At 40.2% G+C, this 12,753-nt stretch overlaps 1 protein-coding gene across 2 annotated transcripts in view; it reads left to right on the top strand.

Annotated features, from left to right (window-relative positions):
• Positions 1 to 12,753, top strand: part of NHLRC2 (NHL repeat containing 2) — a 731,521-nt gene that overhangs the window by 260,899 nt on the left and 457,869 nt on the right. The gene's annotated exons all lie outside the window — the stretch shown is intronic.

Genomic DNA, 12,753 nt, shown 5'->3' with positions numbered 1-12,753 from the left:
TGCGAGAGAGGGTAAGATGTGAACGGAGCCAGTTAGGCTTGCTTGCGAAACACTTTTATTAACAAAAAAGGTCTTGGAGCCTGCCGTTTGCTTACCATTTGTTGGATTGCATGGCATTCTTCTTTACTGCATTGTCATTTGTCACTGCAGGCCAAGCATTATTTCCAATCCTTTCTGTGGAACAGTGACCAAGCAATGATTGATTAAACTTAATCTGTGCCTGTCCACTGCTCCCCGTGTGATTGAGGTACTTTTTTTTTACCTTCTAGTTCCATGCAAAACCAAGGAGTGTGGCCGGGAAAAATGTGCCCAGCAGTACAAAAAAAATTGCACAGTTGTATTTTCTATAGTTAACTTTCTTTTACTTTGCAAAGTCTTCTTTTGTCACTTTACACTCATGTTTTGTTTTGTTTTTGCTTGTGGGCACTGTTCTAAATGTTGCAAAGCAACATTGTTTCTTTCTTATGTGTAATTTCTAAAATTATGCTTTAACACATAATCTGGCAGTACACCCCAATCCATTTTACACCAATCCACTGTGCCCCACTCCAGTTCATCCCAATCCACCCCTCACAAATCCACTCCACTCCAATCCAATTCACCTCGCTCAATTCAATCCACCCCAATGCAGTCCACTCCAGACCAATCCAATCCACCCAGAACAATCCTTCCCACACCAATCCACCCCAATCCAATCCACCCCACTCTAATCCAATTTGTTTCACTCCAATCCACCCCAGTACTCCCAGTCCACTCCAGCTCACTCCATGTCAATGCACCCTACTTCAATCCAGTCCACCCTACTTCAGTCCAGTCCACCCAGACCAATCCAATCCACTCCACCCAGACTAATCCATTCCACACCAATCGACCCCAATCCAATCCAGTCCACCCCAATCCACCCCATCCTAACCCACATCATTTCAATCTACCTCATTTCAGTCCAGTGCACCCCACTCAATCCAGTCCACTCCATTTCAATCCTCCCCAGACCAATCAGCCCACCCCCTCAAAAATCCACCCTACTCCAATCCAATCCATATCACTCACTCAATCCCCCACCCTGCTCCAGTCCTCCCAATCCAGCTGTATCCAATCCAATGCACCCCACACCAATCCAACCCAATCCATTCTGCCCCTCTCCAATTCACCCCATTCCAATCCACCCCACTCCACCCCACTCCACACCACCCCAATTCATCCAAATCCACCCCAATCCACTCCATTCCACTCCCAGAGCCCACCCTACTCTACTCCAATTCACCACACTTCAGCCCACCCCAATCCAATCCATCCCACTTAATCCACCCCACACCACTCCAATGCACCCCAATCCAGCCTGCCCTAATCCACCCTACTCCACTCACCCCAATCCACCACACTCCAGTCCAGTCCACGCAACTCAGTCCACCCCCTGTGCCCTACTGCAGTCCACCCCATTCTACTCTACTCTAGTCAAAATCCACCCTGCTACCCCAATCCATGCCAGGCCACTCCACCCCAGTCTACGCTACTCCACTCTGACACTGCACTGTACTGTACAACACTCTTTGCCACTGAACCACTTAACTCTATTGCCCTCTACTCCACTCTGACACTCTACTCCCCCTGCGCCACTCTACTCCACTTTACCACTCTCTACGGCTCAAACCTTTAGTCACAGTGAACAACATCCACACTGGTGTACAACATGGCTGAAACACGTTGTAAAAGCCAATAGCTCTTGCATAGGTGAGATCTAAAGGCTTTGCCAATGCTTGTTTCATTAGGGATGCATCAAGCATTTCTTTCTGCCTGCCTTCTCCTCTCTTATGGTCATTGTACTATGTGAAGTACATTGAATACCTAATTTTAAAAAGGAAATATATTAGTCTGGTTTATTGATATTTTTCTAAATTTATAAGCATAGCAAGATATTGTCACCCTGTTGAAAGGTTTAAAGTAAAAAATAAAACGTGCCCAACTGCGTGTTCGTATTTATGATTCAAGTATCAGTACATTGCTACAAGTTTTTTGTATATTTATTTGTATTTCTCCATCTTGAAACAAAACTATGTTTTGATTGCATGTGTTAGCTAATACACATTTAAATTGAGAATATTTTGAAATGAAAAAAAAAATACTTTAATGAAGAAAACATTTTTTGTGTGACAAAATACATATTGAGACTTCGTTATGAGTGATCCTGAATTTATTTAAAAACATCCCTCACAAGAAAATGATTGTAAACATTGGGTTCAGGTGTTGCATTATGCAATGTATATTTAGTTTCTTCACAGTTTGTTTGAAATCAAAACATCAACAAAATGTGTATAGAAACTCCGGAACTATCATCCAAAAAAGAACTTCAGGTCGCAAGATTTTTGTTTGTTGAAAATCCCAGATTCTCGAAACAATGCAAATATGGCTGCTACCTTTCAGCCCCACTTCTCGCAATAGTCTTGCTCGCTTCCTTGTACTTTATTACTGATTATTGCACATTTAAGAAGATAATGAAAACTATGTTGTATCAGCTTGTTTGAGCTCCATCTGGGCTCGCATTTAGCACCATTAAACTCATTTGGATCTACAAATGTGTACAAACAGTGTTAACATAAAATAACACATTTCTGTTGTGTGATCATACAGTTAATCGTGAAGCTTCTGTCACATCCCACCTTTTAGGTTAATATTATATTGTAACATAGAAAAGACACATTTAAGCCACTGAATTTCGGAGGTGATAGATGCATGCAATATTAAATTCAGAACCAGTCTGCAAAGAGACTTCGTGTTCATTATCGACAATAATGTCCACATTAAACAATGGACTCACCTTCTAAGAGATTTTCAAATGGTGATTAGTTCTAGGCATACTCGTGAGTGCAAACAACACTATTTAAAGAATGCTTAGTCATTTGAGGCAATTCACTCAATAATGAAAACTACTTTTTAACCAACACATTCATAGTAAATTGAGCTACGTTTGCATAAAACGGAATGATAAAAAACAGAATAGCAGTCTATTATGCAGTCTGAGGGCTTGATTTAATTCCCGATGGAGAGGGAACACCATTCCGACAGAGTTTCTTCCCCACCAAGACTGTGGTCCTCCAGCTCGCTTTAAATGTTTGGGGAACCATAGTTTGACAATGGCAGATGCTACACTGCCATGGTCAAACCCCTCCAATGGCCCAAAAGAGCAAGGGTGGTTGCAGGTTTGGATATTTGTCCATCCACTTGATTCAGCTGGGCAGACGCAGAGCTGTTTTTCAATACCTATCACCGCTAGGGAAAAACGTTTAGCAAGTGGCATTTAAAAGTGCTCAATGCCACCCCCCCCTACCATGAGAGGAAACTTCTATGGTGAAGGGGGCATAATTTTTGTATTTTCTAAAAGAAAACCTTGCTTTCGTGTTTTCTTTTTGAAAAAACAAAACAAAACATTGTATGTTTGCCACACTGCTTAGTCATGTTGATGGAGTGGTATGGCAAAATTGCAATACATTGGCAGGAACCACATTCTGCCAATGCAAGAGGTGTTCGCTGGGCAGGCAGACATTTATAAATTTGGCTGTTGGCACCCCACCAGTTTGACAGAGTAAGTTACTTTGTTACCCTGGCAAAGAACTGGCCGATAACCAAAATTTTAATTGGGCCCTAATTTTCCCGAAAATAGGTGAATAGTGAATGTTGGTGATTGAATTGGAGCATACTACCTCTGTAGAGGGCAGCCTTTCATTCCATCTCAAAGATTTTGTTAAATTCTTGCCTTCCTTCCTGAAAAGTAGGGGCTCTGTGATTCTTCCTTTTTTTGTTAGAGATGGCAGGGCAATCAGTATTGCATGAAAAGCCAGATTTTCTGTATGAATGGCTAATAGTATTGGTCCTGGGTCAGGGTAACCTGCGGTTTCAAAATTCCAGTTAATATTTGAAAGATGGAGAATTAAAAAAAAAAACGTATTCTAGTACTGAATATCTGGACGGGTTTTCTTCCAACCCAGTACTGAGACTTTTGTCTTAAATTGATGTAATTGTGAGCACATTTTTGCTAGTCCTTAGAAGTAATTTTAGTGGCCTTTATCCAAAGCCTGTACTGTTTGTTATTTACCACTGACATAGGAAAGGCTTGCATATTATTAGACTCAAATTGGATAACCAAGTTACCGTCTTTGTAGATTGAGTCTCCAAATCAGATATTGTATGGTAAAACTGATTACATTTTCTAAATTCAGTGTCTAAGCAAATTTATTTTTATATGATATTTTATTAACATGTAGAAAAGGAGAGCAGATAACATTAGAATGATACAAAAAATTTGTATAAACTGGTCAGTGGGAAAAAACGTTAGAGAAAGAATTCTGTAATGTATCAAGGTGCGCTTTGACTTGCTTCCTCAGCATGGGAGCAAGAAGAGACAACTAGTGGGATTCAACTCATATAGTTGAGAATGCCAAAAATAACATACTAAATTAAGAAGCTATTTCACTGCTCATCACCATAAATGAACAGGCTTAACCAATGGGGGCTTTTAGTATGTAAAGAACGTCTTTTACAAGTCTACATGTCTATTTAAGGAAGGACCACTAAGTTGCTGCTGTTTGGTACGAAGAGCAAAGTTTAGATTACACCGATTCCTTTCTCAAATGGTCATAGGAGTCTGTGTTCATCAAGGGAGCCTACTAGTGTTGGAACTGTGCTAGCTACGAGGGTTAATTCCTCGTATTACCAGATTCTGTAGTGTGTATCTCAAAATTGTACTATTATGATTTTCAATTAGTAGGACTGCGCACAAAATGTGTGGCCCATTGGTGCCACCTGTTGAGACTGGGTAAGAGTCCAACCACAATTTCAAACCATGATATATCTGTAAACATGTTTCAGGAATCAGCCAAAATAACCCTCTTCTCAGACCTACGACAAAGAGGTAAACTGTCTGGGACGGTGCCGAGCGTGTCAGTGTGATGCAAGCTCCCACTCTGGTTTGCATATAGGCATCGGGCGCAGAATAGCTAGGCTCACGGGAACAAAATGAAACAAGATGCAGAAACATTAATTTCTTGACAAGGAACTGAAGTTTGATGGAGTAGCACTGCAGGTATTGGCACTGGATACTTCAGAGCAACTGGCTATTTTATATAGCTGCTGTTGAACATCATATCAAGGTGCTGAAGATGTGCATTTTGAAAAATAGTGAGAAGATATTATGTAAATGATTCTTCTTCGTTTTAATATAATTCTCAGAGCTGACTGGCTTATGATGCATGACCCCACCACCCTGGGAAATTTGAGAAATCCATTTTAACACATATGTTTTTGGTCAGTGTTGTTTTTGCAAGACAGATTGTGTGGTATTTCGTACCCCAAAAAAGAGAAATCTTTGTTTTCCAATGGTTTAGGTACAGATTTAAAGTGGTATTTAATGTTGGGTGTGTTGTACTGTACCCCATGAAACTAGCCACCAGATATTTCTCCAATCATTCGTAGTAACAGAAGTTGCTACATGTATCATTTTAAGTGATTTTGGGCTTACCAGCATAGATGGTAATGAACTAGAACTGTCTTTGCTGCTTTCTTAACAGGTTTCTGAAGCCTACATTGTTCATTAACCCAAGGGTGACTCATTTAGTGTGTCTTCTTTAACTATGTACTTTGAATGTAAATCATTTTATTGCCCGCCTCCCACTCGAGTTCTACATTCATTGTTCTGCTCTGACTAGTTATCACTTCCAAAAGGGGAAATGCAAAATTTACTATTTGGTAGACATTGTCTACATTGAATCCATTTTATATGTTGCATACAATTATTAACTGGCAGCACCTTTGCACATGATCACAATGTTAGCTGGAGTTCTTGTGCTTGAAGTGCCAGGATGCACCAACAGGACTGTGGTCGTTCTCTGGCCAGTTCTCTTGCCTTTACATTTCTCAGTACTTCTAATATTTGTTACCAGGTATTGCTGGTCAGATAATCAGATGGTGAAGGTCTGCAGCGCACTAACTGTGGTATGCGCCTAAATGGGGGACCAGATAGACACTTCTTGTGGTGAGCTGCACTGCTAACTTGGTTTACAAGCTTCTGATGCATGGTATCAAGTGCTGAATACTACCAGTGACATGGGTGGAGCTGTGGGCAAGGAGAGATAATCGTGAGTGCATGGTCTCAAAGCAGTAAGAATCACTCAGTCACTCAAACCAAGTCAATTAAGAGTGTCTGTTAATGTGGTTTATTAAGCTCATGCTTGGAACATCAGTAAAGGAGACGAATCTCCAGAAGGAAGAAGCCCAAACTAGAAGGAAAATTGCAAACCCATAGAGTCCTTAACAAAAGGACCTTTTTGTAATCATGGTGGTCCTCCTCCACAGGCCATAAAATATGACAGCAAGAGATACATAAGTTGCAAGAGTTGCATAAGTGCTTGCTGACATACATTATGATACTTCCTTTATTTGGCCACCTGGGAGGAATTTGGTGTAGCAGCCCTGACTGGTACAGAGCTGCGATATCAAAAGGGCCCAGTTTGTAAGGCTGTAGTATGTCTGTTGTAGTTGTACATTTGGAAGTCTGCCTTCTGATTTAGAGTGTTTAGTGGCAGGGTTGCCAGGTCCACGCCCAAGGAGGCCACCATTTATACATTTGGACATCCAGAGGGCCAGGCTTTTCAGGAGTTCTGAGAGGACTGGGCTGTGATACAGCTGGAAGGTAAGGGATGAGTCATTAGCTGAACTGGGGTGCTAACAGTAGGTGAGGGAGAGAGGCTGGTAGGGTTGCCTGCAGAGCAAGGGAGCAGGACTCAGGAGGGTGGGGAATGATGGCCTTCTGGACCTGGGTTACAATAGCAGGTTGGAAAACGGGATGTGAAGTTTTTATGTTGACTTTTATATAGTCAACGAAAGATATCATCATACCACCTCTAAATGTATTATTTGAGGGGGAGTCAAATGGAAATCTCCGTCTGGGGATATTAATAATGGGTTATGTGCCATTCCTGCTTTGTATTAGTTTTAGCACTAAAGAAGTACTTTTAGCAATATCTGCCTACTAATTCTCACAAATTACATTTATATCTTTGTAATTGATTTCTGCAATAGTTGCACTGTAACACCCATAATTAATACAATTGGTTTCTCATAGATGCTGACAACATATACCGTTTCAAACCATTACATTCACCCTGGTCCAAAGTTTTATGATGGCTCAGTCTTAACATTGTATACTTTAAGGACTATAACCCGTTGTTCACCCCTCTCAGGAAGCAATGTTGCTTAGAGAACTTTTGGTCATAAAAATAACTCAAATGTGATTTCTCCCCGTTTTACCATGAGCCTGTGACTGTCATTGATGGCTTTGAACAACCATGCTATTTAGTGAATAGCACTTAATCACGCTTGTGCCGGCATGACTCCTGAAATCGTAATTCCTATTTGAATACTTTAAAGAAATATTTGTTGGAGTACGGCACAAAGGCAGCCTCTGATTGAGTGTGTGCAGTCAACAGGCAGCTCAGAACCCTACAACGCATGAGGGCAGTATGAACAAAGTCATAGCTTGTGAACGAGCAGTTGGAGTCATAGTCTTGAAACTTCATGCAACAAGACATGAAAGGGTCTACCCATCATTTATGCACATTTTTACTCACTTAATTGGCGGCCTTGAGGATTAGGTTGATGTGAACCCCAACTTCACTTCACTGCCTGGGAACCATTGAGTGCCACTAATAAGAAAGAAGGACAATAATCTTTTCATAGCTATGACCATAGAAAAAGGCCCATTTATCTATTCACATTGCCTATAAAGGAAACAAATGAGTAGTGTTGACGAATCTGTAGCCATAGAAACAATATGATCACTTACAAAACATAAATTCCTTTTGGAGGAAGGTGAGTATCTTGTGTATACTCTTTCCAAGGAAGGTGTCAGACCTAAAAAAGACGAGATGAAAGCTATATGAGAAGTGCCTGTGCTCATGAGAAAGATCAGCTGAGAGCCTTTTAATGACTGATTGAATATTGCCCAACTAGTCAGTTGTTACATTACAGACTCCTCTTGCGATGCAGCAAGGGTGATTCTGTTTGGTGCGATAGGTTTAATCATTTAACTGAATTAGAAACCAGACCATGCATATCCGGCTCAGATTTATGTTGATTAGGAGCCATTCTTGGGTGTTTCTGTGACACAATTTTACACCCGTGCACGCCACTGTATGGTCGTACAGTGCGAGGTTCTGGAATGTAGAGGAAACAGTAGCTCTGGTGTTCACCTCAACGTATGTGGCTTCTTCCTGGATTTTTACACTTGTCTCTTGAAACTGCTGTGTAGCATCTTGTAGATCAGGTTTCAAGACCCGAGATAACTACGTTTATCATCTAAAAATCACAACCTTCAGCTCCTGTTAGCATCACCTACTAATCATATTTAAAGCCACAAGTGCATAATGAGTAAGCTTTGAGTTTTCTGCCAGCAACTTTTCAAAACCCCTAGACCGAGCCTTGTGTATTAGGTTTATTAGGGTACCCCATGTTTAACATATTAAATTAATATAATGCCGGAGAAGAGATGTTTATAAAGCCACAATCCAGTGCAAGATGACGCTGTGCGCAAACATATTTAAATCAACATCCACGGGTCAATGATGAATGACCCATACATTTTTTTTGACAGAACTTCCCCAGTACCTTCTATTCACATCATATGAATAAGGCGTCCAGGCCACCTTTTAATGCATTTAGAGGTAAGGGTTGCCAGAGAAAGAAACTCAGCAGTGCTTGTAAAGGGCACTGAATGTCAGGCTCAAGGTAGATTTTTTTGTTGAAAATTGGCATTTGAAGTAAAAGGGTCTCCAAACCGTGAAGTTGAACCTACTGAAAGCTACGGCTTTTTGGCCAGGTAACAAGATTGACTGGAGTAATGGAGTTTATGCAATAGCCACACACGTTTATTTGTGGCCCTTCTGTGAATGGAAAACTTGCTCAAAGAATGCAATAGCAGTGATTAGACCTGTCAGACTCCACTAGCAACAATCTGCAACATCAACCGAAACTTTGAGGAGGGCGACATGGATTTTGGAGATGCCAGAAAGGCCCGCATTCCCATAGTCCAGAGGTCTTCAAACTGGGGGGCAGGCCCCCCTTGGGGGGCCACAAGTGATCCCAGGGGGGGCGCCAAACTCTGGCCAAAAAAAATATTATACAGATAACATACATTTGTTTTAAGCAGAAGCATGTTATTACAGTTTTAAAAAGGTAACAGTACTTAACTGCAATGTTGAAATATGTTTAGACCTATTTAAACATTGCCAACTTTCTAAAATAATTGTGAAAAATTCTGAGGGGGGCCCAATGATTTTTATTTTTCAACTGGGGGGGGCGCGGCATTAGAAAGTTTGAAGACCACTGCCATAGTCTAATCTAGAGGTAACCAAGGCTTGTACTTCATCTTTCATGTCCTGTTCCAAAAGGAAGGGTTTAGAACTCCGGGTAGGTTTGAGTTGATGATTAGAAATTTGTCATATTATTAGAGAAATGTCTGCGACCATTGGCTCATTGTCAAAAATAAATCTGAGAGATTTGGTGCTTTAGGTAGGTGGAGAACAGTCTAAAATGTGAGAGGAATCTTACCATTTTTGGCCTGACAGGAAGAGGAATGGAGAGAAGTAGAAATTCGGTTTTGTTTGGTTCATGTTTGTTCTGTAGTAAACCAACATTATATGTTGGCTAGGGCTGAAGTTAGCAGAGTAACATTTCCAGGGGCAGAGACCTTTATATAAAACTGGGTGTTATCGACATAATGACAACAGAAGATGCCAGATTATTTGGAAATGTTAATCAATGGTTTTAGTTGTGAGGTGAAGAGTACAGGGGCCAGGTCAACCCTAGAGAAAATCCCTGAACAATACAAACTGTCATTGAGAGAAAGCTATCAATTTAGATCTATTTAACCAATAATCACTATGGGCTCTGAATTAATTAAAAACTTACTTTCAAAGTGTATGCACTCTTTAAAAGTTAGAATAAGGATTTCATGATGGACAGGAGTCACAATTATTCAAAATGTGCAAAGTATCATATTCATTTAGGCCATCGCAGACTCAGTTCTACAGTGCTTCCTGAAACCGGAATAAAATATTTCAGAATATTACTGTCATTGACAACTGTTTGAGTTGTTTTTTCACAGCTTTGTGGTAGTTGAGCTAGGAAGAGCAGACTAGAGACAGGGCGGTAGTTGTTAAGCTTGCCTGGTCTTGCTGCTATTTTATTCAGACAAGAACATATTTGCCCTATTTTCAAACAATGAGGAAACGTACTTTGTTAGAGAGATATTGATTATATTGGTCCAGTATAAGGTAAGATGAGTTTTCACCTCCATGGTAAGGATAACAGGCAGAGGATCAGCCAAGTTATTAAAGAGTTTGGTTGGATATAGTACTGGGAGAAGAGCAAATTCCGCACATTTCTTTTTTGGCTCAGATACTATTTGCTTGAGTGAGACATTCATGGAATATTTAACTTTCTAAAACAACCTATGTGGCTGGTTTACATCAATATGTCATTCCAGTGGTGTTTTGGCACCAAGTATATTTGGTAAGCTTTAGGGACCTCTTTTCAGTTCCATAGTATTCCTTCAGTCCTTGAGTTACTTACAATAGAGCAAATTTTGCACCTCTAATTCTTCTTCTCTTGAAGTGGTATAGCTACGTAATAAGATCTTTGAAGATGATGTTAAGGTTAGATGTAACAGCATTAACATATTGGTTGTCACTATTGGGGGGGCAGACAAGTGGCAAGGCGGGGAGCCATTTCAGTTTGATTTATGTTACTAATGTCATTGTCACAGGATAACAGTGTTTTAGGCTTGCTGCCTGGCCAAATGTTAGAGGAAGAAAGGCAAATCTAAAAGGGATCTGACAAACCTACCATAGTTTGATCAATGTGGTATCATGGGACAAAAGGTAGACACAAGTCCTGGTAGAAATATCTTCTTACAAGTCTTCTTTATTTTTAAAAGGACCCATGACCGAAGCTGGCACTCCTCTGGCCCCGTGAACGGCAGGCGAATAGTAAACTACCTGTGCCTTCCAGAACCACTTGAGCACTCAAGGCAGCCAGGGATGCAAAACCGAACATAGAAATAAATACAAAGTAATAAACATTAAAGAACTGTATAAAGTATAACAAGGATTAAACATAAAATATAATAAAGGCTAACCATAGCACATACTACATCACCCCCTTCCCTTTCATGAAAACACAAAATTAAGATAAAACAAAATCCTGCAGTTTGGCAGGTAACTTGACTAACAAGAACTATGTGTGTGAGAAGGTTTATTGGTAACATCCTCACTGTTGGTAACTGTAACACCAGACTCATCACAGCTGGGTCGCACGTCACTTCTTCTTTCAGTGTCTGCAATAACATAAGGATCTTCGGCAGAACTTTGATTGGAACTGCAAGAGGTACGAACAGCACTTGAAGGATCACTGACATCCTTATTGGCATCATAAAACGTATCCTTGTAAGTTACTTCAGTTGTTAACATGGAATCTTTCGCTTCTCCTTCAGGTTGTGTACGAAAAAAATCTCTCTCAGTTAATCAGGTGCCGGAACCACACTGTCATGATTCCACCATCCTTTCCCATCCAATAATACAGAAACTTTGCCTGTTTGATTCACTTTTACTGGCTATGGAAAATTGTACAGCAATAGGGACCTCTTTCACTCTTTTCCTACAGTCATAATCCATTTTCTGCATAATTTACAATTTTTCTTAATAAGTCTCTGCCCTCACTATCATTCAGAAAATGACTCTTTGCAAGCCAATCAGGCAGCAACTTAGATCTAGCCTCCATTCCTCTTAAAACCTTGAAAGGTGTAGTCAATTATACTCAAATTTTATCTTGAAGAAAGGTTGCAACATCCAAATTTATTGTAACACCAGTTTGAATGCCCTCTTTCGAAATACAGTTGTCCCTCTCCACCAGACCATTGGATGCAGGACTGTAAAGAGTAACCTGTGAATGCTTGATAGTATATTTTTCATAAACTCTTTCATCTACCTGGAAATGAAATGTATTCCATTGTCAGTGACAATATTGCAAGGTGAACCCTCTACCAAGAAGACCTTCTTTAAAAAAAAATTAAAAAAAGAAGTTATCACAGTTGCAGAATCAGTTGTTACAACAAAGGAATAATATATCCCATTCCAGAAATAGTCTATAAGGACTATTAAAAATCTTCTGTCCCTGGGTAACAAATAAAATGGACCAGAAATATCTAAGGCTACTTTGTCCCAGGCATTGTTAGAGAGAGGCACTGGAAACAAAGGCTTAGTAGAAGTGTTCTAATGATTGTCCAAGACAACACAAGATGGATACTTGCCAACAAATATAGCTACTTGTTTGCTAACCCAGGCCACCAGATAGTCTGTTTCAGCCTCTTACAAGTGGCTGAGACATCAAAATAACCTTTATGAGCAAACCAAATGATCTTTGTTCTTGGATCCAACGGTGACACAAATAAACCATTCCATAGACAAAGCTCATTTTCACAGGAGACCTCCATAGCTATTTGGTAAAAGCTTCTCAGTTATTCATTTAGATTTTGTTCTGAAGGCCATCCTATTTTGATGTAGTGCAATACACACAATAAGGTTTTGTCACTTTCCATGGCCAGCATCCACTCATTCTCAGTAATGCAACCATTACAATCCGTTAAAACATCAATAACCACTACCAGACACTCTGTCTCAATTTCACCATATGCCTTTCCACAACTTG

The sequence above is a fragment of the Pleurodeles waltl genome, chromosome 6 (genome assembly GCF_031143425.1).
Source record: "Pleurodeles waltl isolate 20211129_DDA chromosome 6, aPleWal1.hap1.20221129, whole genome shotgun sequence".
Lineage (NCBI taxonomy): Eukaryota > Metazoa > Chordata > Amphibia > Caudata > Salamandridae > Pleurodeles > Pleurodeles waltl.
Note: the sequence above shows the minus strand (reverse complement) of the source record. Positions and strands in the feature narration are given on the sequence as shown.